Below are 13,740 nucleotides of genomic sequence, written 5' to 3'. Positions count from 1 at the left end.
ATTGCCCTTTCTAGGGATTCAATCGGTCTGAGGAAACAATGAGTGTCTATACCTACTGTGAAGGAGATTAAGATTCTGGTATCATTAATTTGTAATTGAGGATCGTCAATGACTTCATCATTGACTTGATTTAGAATACGAAGGACTGGTGGAGCTGATGGTGCTATTGCAGGACCTTTACCCTTGTTTTGGGAAGTAGCATGCAAAGAGGAATCGGCCATTATTGAATAGAGATAAAAGGAACAAAAGATTGAAGATTTTGTAACGAGGTTTGATGTAAGAATGATGCAGAGAACAAGGAGTTCAGGAAAAAATTTGATTAAGGGTGAGATTGGTGAGTTTAAAGTGTTACTGTAGACGTTATTGTAGAAGGAATGCCAATAGAGGTAATTTCGCAAGGAAGATGAAGTGGAAGAAAAAGGAAGCGTGAGTATCGAAAAATATGCCGAATGGGTCAGTATTAATGGAAAGTTAAATGATAGTTATTACTAATTTAAAATTGAAGTTTGAATTTGGATCAAGTGTTTTATCGTCCAAATAATGTTATCGAAGGAAAACACATTAATCCAAGGGGGGCAATTTGTTGATCGAAAAATATTTTCGATAAAGAAAAAATTGTTTGAAGTAGTACAGCGGTTGAAGACATAAGCAGTTTTTCGAAAAGACGCACGTGCAAGCATTTAACGGAGGTTCCCGATGCGGTTTCGATTCCGAGGCCTTTCGATGAATAAAGCAAGTCGAATCGAACAAGGTACTCAAGTTAGGTGATCGAAATAAGTTATTCGAATAAGTGATTCGAGTAATTATGGTAGTGGAGAAGTTAGAGGCTTCCATCACGCGAGGAAATCATGGGAAACGATTAGGCGGGAATGGTTACCAAGGAGAATGCATTCAAGGTTGAAATCTTATAATTAATTGTAATTAATTGACAGTTACCTAGAGTGGATTATAAATACTAGGAAGTCTTAGGGAATAAAGGTTGGAATTTTTACTCAGAAAACACTCAAGCACACTCACATCCCAGGGAATTCCTGAGTCTCCAATCGAGTAATTTTTCTGTAGGGTTCCTTCCATCTTTTCATTCTTTCAATCTATCTTTATGTAAACTTTACTTTTCAAGTAAATTTATTTTCCAAGTATTCTTCATTTTCATTGTTCAATTTACTTTCCTACATTTTAGATTTTTATGCCAAAGTCCTTTGACCCAGTCGAAGGTATTTTACTGTTTTCTTTCAATTTCAACGTAATTTTAACGTAAAATTTTTCATTTTTATTATGTTTCTTTTTCGAAAACTTAATTTTTCTGTCTCTCTTATTAATTTATAAGTTTTAATTTATCTTCATTCCTAAATCTCATCTAGTCGAAGATATTTTGATGCGCTTCTAGAAAACTTGTACCTACAAAGAGGAGTAGGTTTCGCTTTCAGACCACTAAATATCGAACCACCATCGATTTGTTAAAAATCGACAAAACAACTAGCGTGCAACATTTCTTCTTACTTAGTATAAACTAGAACGGCTAGGATAGCAGCATAGACTATTTTACTGTTTTATTATTCCGATCCATATAACTTTCCCTCCCCCTTCAAATTAAAGTTGTCCAACAATAATGCATAATAATAGTAATTCTAGATCAATACTACATATGCGTGCGAGTTAATGAAAAGAAACACACGAGCGCGATTGTTTGGTCAAATATAAAGTGATATTGATGAACTCCGTTTTCTCCTTAGACATAGTATCGGCTAAGAGGTCCTGGAACACCCGAAAAGCCTCATCAATGATGGCTTCACCAAAGTGTTGGAGAACCAAAGGTTCTAGCACGGCCCTCATGCACTTGGCTACGTTATATGCACCGCTTTTGTGTTGATTATCACTGCCGCAATGGGTCCAGTGCACGGATGATACCTCGGTGCGGTTGATTTTGAAGGAGCCTTGTTTTAAGATCTGGAGTTTGAGTTCCGATGAGGATGGAATGTAGTTTGGAATGTTAAAGCTGTGAAGTTGATCTTCTTGAATGAGTCCCTTGAAGACCAAGTGATTGAGAGCGTTTGCAAAGAGCTCATAAATGTGAACTGCCGACTCCTTGCTGCTTGGGTCTTCGCTTCTTCTTCCCAAGATTGTGAGAATCATACACCCTCCTACCAACTCCTCTGCGCGGCTCCTTAGAAACCCCGAAATGTCTCTCTCAAATTGCTCGTAGTATGCTTTCAACACCTTTTTTGGTTATATAAATGTTCCCTTTGTTGTTCTTCTCTATACCCTCAGGAACCTACACACAAAATAAATAACCCATATTCTTTGTTATAATTACACCTCTGAAAAGTATAGGTGAACAATGAAAATATTAAACAATATGAAAAATGAATATATCGGATGTTCAATTCATTAGGTGTGCGAATAGTTATTCTAATATTAAGATTTAGGTAGTTAATTTGGAGGATAGTGTGTTTTACTTGAATTAGGCCAATTTTAAAGTTCGTTATTCATATTATTCAAAAAAATCATTTGTTACTTAACATAACCCATAGCATAAATATCTAAATTAATTTTTTATAAATTTTAGTTCATTATTTTTAATGTATATTTACTTTTTAGAAGTCCTTAAAAATTAGATAAATTAACTCATTCGTCACTTTTAATCAAGCTACAACATTTAGTGATCTTCTCCATTCCCCAATATTAACCTAATTATCTTCCATGAGTTTCAACAAAACACAACTATGAGCAAATCTAAAATATAAAGATGACATGATTCATTTTCACTACTAGAACACACCCCGTCAGCGGTGGTGGTGGTCGATGTCGGTTGTCATCAGCTCCTTGGTCACCCAACCTAGAGACTTTTTTAAAACGATATCGTTTAGAAACTCTGTAGTTCTCTATCTCACTTGGTTAAAAGATGTTGCATATTTCATTAAACAGTTGTGAAATTACAAGAATTACTCGTGATGAAAATTCTAACTTTTACTGGCCATGGCATTAAGTCATTAAAATGAATATTAACTAACTCTTAACCAAATTAATTAGTTGACAGGTATGTATGTTTTATTCTATGTCAAAAATGTGTTTTATAATAAACTAATAGCCACCAGAGATATAGCACCATATTTCACATATTTTATTTATGAGTCCTGCTAGGGAGTCAATAAAATATTTGTACAATGTGTAAAATTGTTTATTTGGTAAAATATAAGTTAAAAAATGAATATCACTCGTACTATCCAGAATAACAAGGGTACTAGCTGATTTGACATTAGAACTCTGATATCATGTCATGATATCATTCATCCCAAGAGTTTAAGCTGATGGAAAAAAGTAACACTAATGGTTATATTTCTAATTCATTCTTAAATCTCTATTGTACACATTATACAAATATTCCATTAGCTCTCTATATTTTTTCTTTATTTATTTATTTATTTTTCTTAAACATGATGTAAAATAGAGTCTGTTAGTATAACTATTAATATATTTTTATAGAATAATATAAAATTTTGGAACAGATAATAATTTTATGATACAATATCAAAATAAAAAAAATTATACAAAATTTATTCATCAAACTCAAAAAAAATTGTTGCATAAAAAACGTATTATATATATGTATAATAATTTCATATAATACTTTTATTACTGCTTTATAATTGTCTTTTAAGAAGAATAAAAAATATGACGACTAAGCAAAAATATAAAATAAATTATATGTGAATATAGATATAATTGTCTCACGAAAAAATTTAATTAATAAAATTTTGAATAGAAAAGAGTGTATCGATAAAAAGATATAAATTAAGAAAAGAGCAATACTAGGGCCAGCAATATTTGTGATTGGTAGCCATCAACTAGCCATCAAAATGCAATGCAGGCTATAAGAGGAGTGGACAAAATGCAGAGATCGGGTAGGAAAGAGTCTGCCATAGAAAGAACCAGGAACTCCAGAGATGAAACAAGGACCAATCTTATTAGCTTGGATTTCATTATAGAGCTCATGTTTAAAGGTGGGAATAGACTTGAAGATGGAGTTAAAGTCGTTGGCTGGAAGATCGTTCAACAAGACCTGGTATTCGGGTGAGGGACGGTTCAGTTGTTGGGAAAGTGTTTCTACGAATTTGATAATTTGGGTGACTAGAAAGAAAGTGTTTGGGCCTGAAGAACATCCCAAATCAGCAATGGCAAGGTTTCTTGGGAGTGTGTTGCAATATAGGGTTGTTATTGCTTCCTCTATCATGGGCTTCGCTATCGAAATTGCCTTTTGCTGCAATTAGTTAATAATTAATTACACATTTAATCACACATATATATGTAATATGTTTATTAAAAGCGCATGCTCTTCTTGATGGATAAGATTAATGATAACCTGAAGCAAGCTGTTTCTGGCATAACTGGCTTCCCCCATTCCTTCATTCATATGGAGCACTTGATCAATCTTCATTGCTTAGCTTCCACTCAAATTGTGCAAATACAAAGTAAAATTTGTTTTTGGCTTACAAAATGGAGTTCATGCCTTCCCATTTATAGTGCAAGTTGCTGCCTTTTTCGACTTTGTCGTGTCAACGTCTCAGCATGCATGATCTTTCAAACTTTAAACTTAATTAAACAATGTCAATAATGGATATGCGAATGGTTATCCTAATATTAATATTTAAGTAGATAATTTGAGGGTAGTGTATTTTTATTTTATTGGACTAATTTTAAAATTTATTATTCACATTATTCACAAAAATCATTATTTACCTTACAAAATCTGAATTTAATTTGTTTAAAACTGCTAGTGTCCACACACAACGCATATCTATTATATGTTAAAAAAATTGATTTTAAATTAATTTTATAACCATCTAAAGGACAGAGAAGCATTTATCCGATCCAACGCAAATCTGGAAAGAGAGCATCACTGAATTAGTTAATTACATGATGCCGGTGGGTGCATCTTAAGTATTATTTTCATAGAGAATATTAGTTAGGTAAAGGATATAATAAGGTTTAAAGGAGGTGCGTTGAGGATATTGATACCACAAAATAATGATTATTGTTGGGCTTAAGTGCTTAACAACCCTCATTTTGTCTCGTACTGGCAAAGCAACCCGGATCAGAAATAAAATATAACATGAGTACATGACGATATCATGGTTATTAGACTTATTAGCTTAATTAGAATACATCAATAAGGCATAACAAACTCCATAAATTGAAACGTTGATGACGTGTTACTGTCCCTTTCTGGTGGTCGTAGGTCTTAGTTACTATTGCTAAGGCAGGGAAAATAAATAAATAATTATACAAATTAAACAAGTGTAAATTATAAAATTACCATATAGTTTTAGTAAATATAAATTCACGTATTCTTTTTATTTATTATTTTACATTCAATATTTAGATGATTGAATTTTATAGTTATCACTTATTTAATTAAATTTAGATATTCATTGGCTTATTTTCAATATTTTAGATATTCATTATGCATATAAAATAAATTTAAAAAAAAAAAGTGTTAGGAGTTAATACAACACTATCAATATTGCAGTTAACATTTAACATGAAAAAAAAATCCAAAATGTTTAAAATTAAAATTATTTAAAATTTAATTCAAAAAACATTTGAAATTCGAACTCAATAAATTTTATCTTTAATGAGTTTTATATTAATCTTATCGGTTCTGTTAGGTAGACAATAAAAAATCTGAACAACATAAACAATGGGTTGAAAATTTGTCCCAATAAAATTAAAAACAAAAAACACTCCACCCAAATTATTCAATCAAAAACCGTTGGAATTTTCTCAGCCCAAAGTTTATCTATTATGTTAAATCATTAAGAAAGAAAATACTGGATGCGAAAGTGTACCTGAATTCATAAACATGAATCATGATCGGAAGATTTTGGATTTTGTAGTTCTTTCGATCTTTTTCAACCAAAGCCTTCTGTCCCTAGGCGGCTGAATTGTGACTCTTCTGATGGAGAAAAAGCGACAAAGGTGGCTTTTGGTATGTTGGGACCGAAATCCTGAAGGTACTATTTATATTTGAGCATAGTACCATTAAACCCTAAAACCCAAATAAAATAGTATCTAGAGTCCAAAAGATAATATATCTAAAATCCAAAAGATAATTATCTAAAGAACAAAAGATATAATATATGGTTTTATTCTCATTTAATTCCAAATCAAAAAAGTAATAATGACTTATTCAATTTAGCATTTATAACAATAAATGAGATCACCATTATATAAGTCATTTAATCTATTCTATTATATAAAAATCGGATGTCTGCACTTAATGATAAAGCTGACGTGGCATGTTTCGGAGAGTGTTTCTCAATTTAATTATTTTAACTCATTCAATACAATTTATTGCACTGAATTAATTATATTAACTAATTGATTTGATTAGATATTTAAATATTTCTTTTTTTAATATAATTTATTATAATTTATATTACTTAATTAATTATACTACATTAATTATAATTCGTTATATTAGTGAATTAGTCTTTTCATTTATAAAGTCTAAAATAAAAAAAATAAATTGTTATTTATTATAATTAAATTTATTTATATGCTATATATGAATTAACGTATATTCGATTCTATTATATAAAAATCGAATTTCTACACTTAATGATGGAGCTGACGTGGCATGCTTCCGAGAGTGCTTCTCGATTTATTTCTTTTAATTCATTAAATACAATTTATTATGAGATTAATTATATCAACTAATTGATTTGATTAGATATTTAAATATTACATAATAATTATAATTTATATCAATTTATTTTAATAATATTCCTAATTTATTTCTTTTAATATTCTGGTAGTATTTTTTAATTTATTAAATCAAATTAGATATAAATTATGTATATTAATTAATTGATATTAAATATTAATAAAAGCAATTGAGATATTTTAACTAATATTAAATCAAATTAAATTATATGTATTAAGTCAAATTCAAATCATGTAAATTAAATACTAAACTAAAATATGATAATTTCTTGCTTATTCAAATTAAATGCAATAAATACAAATTAATTTTGTTAGATAATGATGATTTTCTGGTCTTCTATATATAGACCCCAAACAAAATGATAAGAATCATCATTTTTATCGCTCTTGCTATTTTAACTCTTATTTTCTTCTTTTTTTTAATGTAAAATTTCTTTTATGAATAAATAAGAAGGTATGGATAAATAGTATTTCGTTGATTGTTTGTTTATAACTCGAAAATGTCTTAATTTAGGCATTACCGTTGCTAATGGAATTGGATGACAATGTGCTCGGCAAACTTGCAGCTTAAGAAATCAGGTCATGTGTTTAACGTGCACCGATGCAAACTTTTGGAGCTGCTGACTGCCGCTGAATTCATCGTATAGCTGGAGCAAATTATGATATAGTGAAAAAATGTTTATGCATGCATGCTATTCTTCTTTATATATGTATCCCTCTATTTTTACAATTCACATATTTATATATTAGATTCTTTTTGACATTATTTAAATTTAATATTTTTTTCTATTTTTATGCTTCTAATCATTTTTTGTCTTAATATTTTGTTCTCATCAATTTCTATATTTTATTTTAGGTTAACTTTGTGGTTCAAATATAATCATTTATGTTATTATTGAATGTTATGAAATTGACCTGATATTAACAATAAATAATTCGAAAAAGGTATTTTTTGGAACAATTCTCCTAAATTTAAATTGTTACGTTAAACAGATGATAATAAATATTTTTGTATTAAATCTATTATAAAAGAAACTTATAGAAATGTTATGTTATGATATAATTTGATTATATTTTTTTTATCTTCAATCTAAATTATTTGAATGGCATACCATTTATTTTAAATTAATTAAATATCTAAATATCTTACAATTTAATATAATTTAATTTATATAAATACATGATTTTTAATATTTATGTAATAAATTTTAGAGATATTTTTGCAAGTTATAATCTTTTATCTGTATATTTAACTTTTAATAATATTTTTTATTTATTAATATATTATTTCTATTATTTGAGTATCAATAATGCGTTAGAAATATTTTATTGTATAAGTTACTTCGAGAAAAAAAATGATAAAATTTTATTTATAAAAATTTAAACTTGAGTGTTTACTATGATTAAGCTCAAATTTTAATTTATTTTTTATATTATATAAATATTAAATTCTTTGATTAAACACTTATTTGTTTATGATAGGATATTATATATAATTTTTATATTGGCAATTAAATTTCAATTGCTACATAAAAATAATATATTTTAGGTAATTGTATATTTTTTGTTATTTTAAAAATCATTATATATTTTTTAAAATTATTTAATTATGTTTATTCTTTTAAAAGGATTACTATTATTAGAGAACAACGAATGTTTATAATAGTTTAAAATTGAAAAAAATACAAAATACAAAATATTAATATTCTGAATTTTTGAAATATAAATCTTAAAATAAATATATATGATTATGATTAATGGTTATAATTGGAGTTTTTATTTTATTCTAATTTTTTTCAGAACATATTTGCCTTATTTAAGTTTTATTTTTGTATTGATTGCTTTTTTTTATAAAATATCAATTAAAATTTATACCTTGAATAAAATAGTTACGTATCTAAAAAAATGAACAAAAAAATATTTTTATTTTTACTAAAAATTTATGTCGCTTTAGCTTTTTTTCTATATCACATCTTATATTTTTACTATATTTATAAGAGAGTTTTTATTCAAATTAAGAAAATTTTATTTTTAGTTTTAAATATTATTTACTAATATAATAAAAATTAAAAATAACAATAATTACTCACATAATTAAAATAGATATCCTAATATATACATGATCCGATCCTATGTATACCAAGAATTATTATATATAATAAATAATTATTTATTTTTTATAATTACTATTTATAAAATTTATTACATAATTTTTCTCATCTTAATATCAATATTTAATGAATATAAGATACAAAATATTATTTATATTATTTAACATACAAACAAATATCTTAAGTCATCATGTAGAATAAGAAGTATAATAGTGCAAATACTTACTTACTTATTTATTCTATTTATTTATTTTATTATATAAATATTGAGTTTCTGCACTTACTGATGAAGCTGTCGTAGCATGCTCCAGAGAGTGTTTCTCGATTTAATTATTTTAACTCATTAAATACAATTTATTACAATGACTTAATTATACTAACTAATTGATTTGATTGGATATTTAAATATTAATATAATTTATTAAAATTTATATTACTTAATTAATTAGACTATGTTAATTATTGTAATTCATTATATCAGTAAATTGGTTTTTTTATTTATGAAATCTAAAATAAAATAAATAATTTATTATTTATTCTAATTAAATTCATTAAATTGGATGACGCATAACAACGCACACGACGACAGAGCAGACACGACAACAGTAGTAATTGGACAGGTGGAATAACGGCGACGAGATGAAAGTTGCGTATTCTTCTCTATTGCATTCGAAAGCAAGTCAAGCAATATTCTACTCTCCTGGAGTTTTGGGAGTGAGATCATAGAATTGAGGGCAAGAAAAGTTAGGTGACTATTTGGTTTTTCAAGGCTTTCTTTTTTTTTCATATTTCTAAATACCTAAGAGAGCACCGTGTTAAAGATTATATATCCTTCATTTCTTTCTTTTTTTTTAGATGTAGATGAATATAAAATATATTAAAAATTATCTACAAGAAAATTAAATTAAGTTAGACAAATATATTATTATTATTATTATTGAATAAATTAAAAAAATTAATTAAAAAACATCGTTATTCTTCAATTTAACTCTACCTATTATACAAAATCTCTATTTCTATTATTTATTTCTCATTATATCTAGATTATAACTTATTAATAATTATAGATAAAAATTTTTATTAATTGCATTTTAAGTTTTTAATTATATGTCATAACTAATTTTTTTTATCTAAAGTTAATGTAAAATATAAAAAAAATTCACATCAAGTTATCTAGACTCTAGAGTCATTAATAAGTTTTTTGACCAATAAGATGTCATTAAATTTATCTATTCTATTATATAAAAATCGAATTTTTGTACTTAATGATGAACTTGACGTAGCATGCTTCTGAGAATGTTTTCCGATTTATTTATTTTTACTCATTAACTATAAGTTATTACAATAAATTAACTATATCAACTAATTAATTTGATTAAATATTTAAATAATATATAATTTATTGTAATTCATATCAATTTGATTTGGTAGTATTTTTTAATTTATTTATTTTAATATTCTGTTAGTATTTTTAATTTATTTTTTTAAATTTATTAACCCAAATTTATTGTGTTACTAATTAATTAATTTGATTAATTTATTAGTCATTAAAATAATAAATCTATGAATAAAATAGGCAATTGAGATACTTTCAACTAATAATTAAATCAAATCAAATCAAATCATATATATTGAGCTAAATTCAAATCATGTGAATTATGGACCAAATTAAAATAAAATAATTTTTTACTTATTCAATACACTTTTTGTATTTAAAAATAAATTATTGTCTACTTCAATATATGAAATTTTTATGAATTTTTTATTGCGCAATTCACTTTAACACAAATAAATTAATTTATAAAAATTTAAACTTGAACGCTTGCTATGATTAAACTCAAACTTTAATTTATTTTGTCATATTATTATATAAATATTAAATTCTTCGATTAAACACTTATTTGATTATGAAATGATATTATATATTACTTTATATTGACAATTAAATTTCAGTTATTACACAAATATTATATTTTAGGTAATTGCATGTATATTTTTTTGTTATGTTAAAAATTATTATAAAAGTATTGTCATTATTGGAGAGTAACTAATGTTTGTGATAGTATAAAATTAAAAAATAAAATACAAAATATTAATATACTATGTTTTCGAAGTATAAATCTTGAAGTAAATATATATAATTATAATTAATGATCATAATTAATAGTATTTATTTTATTTCAATTTGTTCAGAACATATTTATCTTAAATTTTATTCCTTTATTAATTAGTATTTTTTTACATTTAATTATTATTAATTTATATAAATCAAAATGTATAACTTAAAAAGATAGATACGTGTCTAAAAAATGAAAAAAATATTTTTTTGTTAGTAAAAATTTTATGACGCTTTAGTTTTTTTTTGGCATCATATTTTACATTTTTACCATAAATTAGAGGTAAATTATTAAATATAAATTAGATTTATTATTTATTATCCTAATTCGAATTCATTAAATTCGATTTAAATGGAGACAACTAGGTAACATTATTGCCTAAATTCGATTCAGGTAATTTTAGAATGATTTGATTTATCAACGTAAATTAGCCTAATATGTGATATTAGTTATTGTTATATATAAAAAATGTGACATATTTATGCATTATTTAGATTAGAAGAATTTGTAGAGAAATAACATGCTGGGGAAGAAAATGGATGAAAAAATCAAATTTTCATTATTTGGTTCAACAAAGAAATTGAATGAAAAACATAAAAGTGTATATGAAGCTCACGTAAATTTTTTCTCTTCAAAGTTGCGAAAAAAACTGATTCAAAAATGTAAACATGGATAAAAATACAGAGTTAACATTTGAAATATAATTTATATATAATATATAAAAACATTAATATAATTTTCTCTATTATAATTTTTTCTCTTCTTACTTTTCCTTCCATTCAAGCAAAAGAAAATTTTTCCTCTATTTTCTTTTCATTCATTTTTTTTCATCTAAACAGCACAAAAAAAATATACTTTTCTTTCCATTTTCTTTCCTCTTGTTTTTTTTTATCTTATATCCAAACAATAGTTTAGTGTTTATCCATTTATCTTTTATTAATATTATTATAACAAGGATACATGTAACTTTATAAAAATGATATAACCTAAACTTTGATTTCTAAGAATTTATTGAGTGGCTAGAATAGCTCCACGTCACGAACCAATAAATGCTAGCAATAAGGATGATCACAAAAACAGCCGAAACGGGTATTTATAGGGATTACTCGCATTTTGGAGCTAGATGGGGACCTCTGAAATCCTCACGACCTGCCATGCGAAAATGAATGGGGACTAGGGGTGGCAAACGGGTCGAAATATGTCGAACTGGTCGTATAACCTGCCAAAAAATGCGGGTTGGGCTGAAAATTTATGGCCACCAAACTTAAAAATCCCGCCTACCCTGCACCGCCTAATCCACGGGATTTGGCGGGTTTCGGCGGGGCGGGGCAGGCTTTTCCGCTGGGCCAAACTTTTATTTTGGTAGAGCCATTTTTTTACAAATTTCTATGATGTTATTGATCTACAAAATGATGAAGATGATAATTGAAGAAGCTTTAAGTTATATTTTGAATAATATTTATTTTGCTTTGGACAATGCTGGTTTTATTATTTTGTTTCAAAAAAAATATTTATAATTATATTTATTACACATTTATAATTATAAAGACGTTAATGTACATGAATTTAAAAATTATAATTTTTTATGTTTTTAGAAATTATAAATTTATTGAAATTGTTGTGAAATTATATATTGTTTAATATTTAATGGCTTATAAAAAAAAAGAGATTCCGCCAACCTACCATTAGACGGGTGGGGGGGGAAATTCAGGACCGTCTTACTAGGTGGGGCGGGCTTTTGGCGAGACAGGGCGGACTTTCCCGTTTGCCACTCCTAATAGGGGAACGGACATAAGTACCTGCCCCATGAAACTTATTAAATATACGCAAATATAAAATTATTAATTTATCCTAATTTATATATACGTAAATCCATTTCTTGAATTTAGTAATCATAATTTCTGCCTCCAATTCGAATTTTTTCTTTCTCTTCCAGACTCATTCTCAGCCTTGATCCTCTCTCTCTCTCTAACTCACTTTCTCTACCTCTCATCAAGTCCGTCACTATGTCGTTCAGTATCGTCCTAAAAAATTATGTTATGTTATTATGTTGGATTATTTTTTTATGTTTTCTCCTTTTGAAATGTTATTTTTCATAACGAATATGTTATAAATTGTGTTGAATTATATTGAATTGATTATTTTATGATTTATTATATTATGTCTTTTTGTGTTAATTTTTTTAAAAATTTTCAAAGAATATTCGTAGATACCCGAAGAGATCTACGTTCTCTAAGGGGTAATTAAACAGGAACTTGCAATGACAGAGAAAGAACGGGGACATTTTTTTTAAATAGGAATGAGGGATGGAAAGTGGGTTTCTCACGCTCCCCTGAGTCCTCATTACCATGTTAATTTATTTTTCAATAGAATAAATTATATATTGAATAACAAAAGTTGCTATCGGTTTCTTTTCACACTAACTAATACTCAACGATGGTGTTTCGATACACCATATTACCAAAAAATATTAATCGATCTAATAACTTTTGTAATGACATAAGTTTATGAATTTGAAAATTTAAAAATTATTTCATAAAATGTGAAGTTTTAACAAGTAATAATGTTGATCATATTATTTTGATTTCAAGAATGAATACGATAGCAATAAATAAAATTGTCCCAAATAAATTGCAACAAAGACAAAAATTCATAAGTACTTTTATTAATGAAAAATTAATCTATTTTAAAGACAAATACAATTTTTTTTCTATGGATTTCCTAACTTGCCAAGTCGAGAATTAATCCACCACATATTGATGCTCTATTTATTAAGGGTATGTCGCTAA

At 26.4% G+C, this 13,740-nt stretch overlaps 1 pseudogene; it reads right to left on the bottom strand.

The window, feature by feature from the left end:
- Positions 1 to 1,489: 1,489 nt before the first annotated feature.
- On the bottom strand, positions 1,490 to 4,479 carry LOC130979718 (S-adenosyl-L-methionine:benzoic acid/salicylic acid carboxyl methyltransferase 3-like; annotated as a pseudogene).
- Between the last annotated feature and the right edge of the window lie 9,261 nt (positions 4,480 to 13,740).

Source organism: Arachis stenosperma, chromosome 5 (genome assembly GCF_014773155.1).
Source record: "Arachis stenosperma cultivar V10309 chromosome 5, arast.V10309.gnm1.PFL2, whole genome shotgun sequence".
Taxonomy (NCBI): Eukaryota; Viridiplantae; Streptophyta; class Magnoliopsida; order Fabales; family Fabaceae; genus Arachis; species Arachis stenosperma.
The sequence above is the reverse complement of the archived record's forward strand: the minus strand, read 5'-3'. Positions and strand labels throughout refer to the sequence as shown.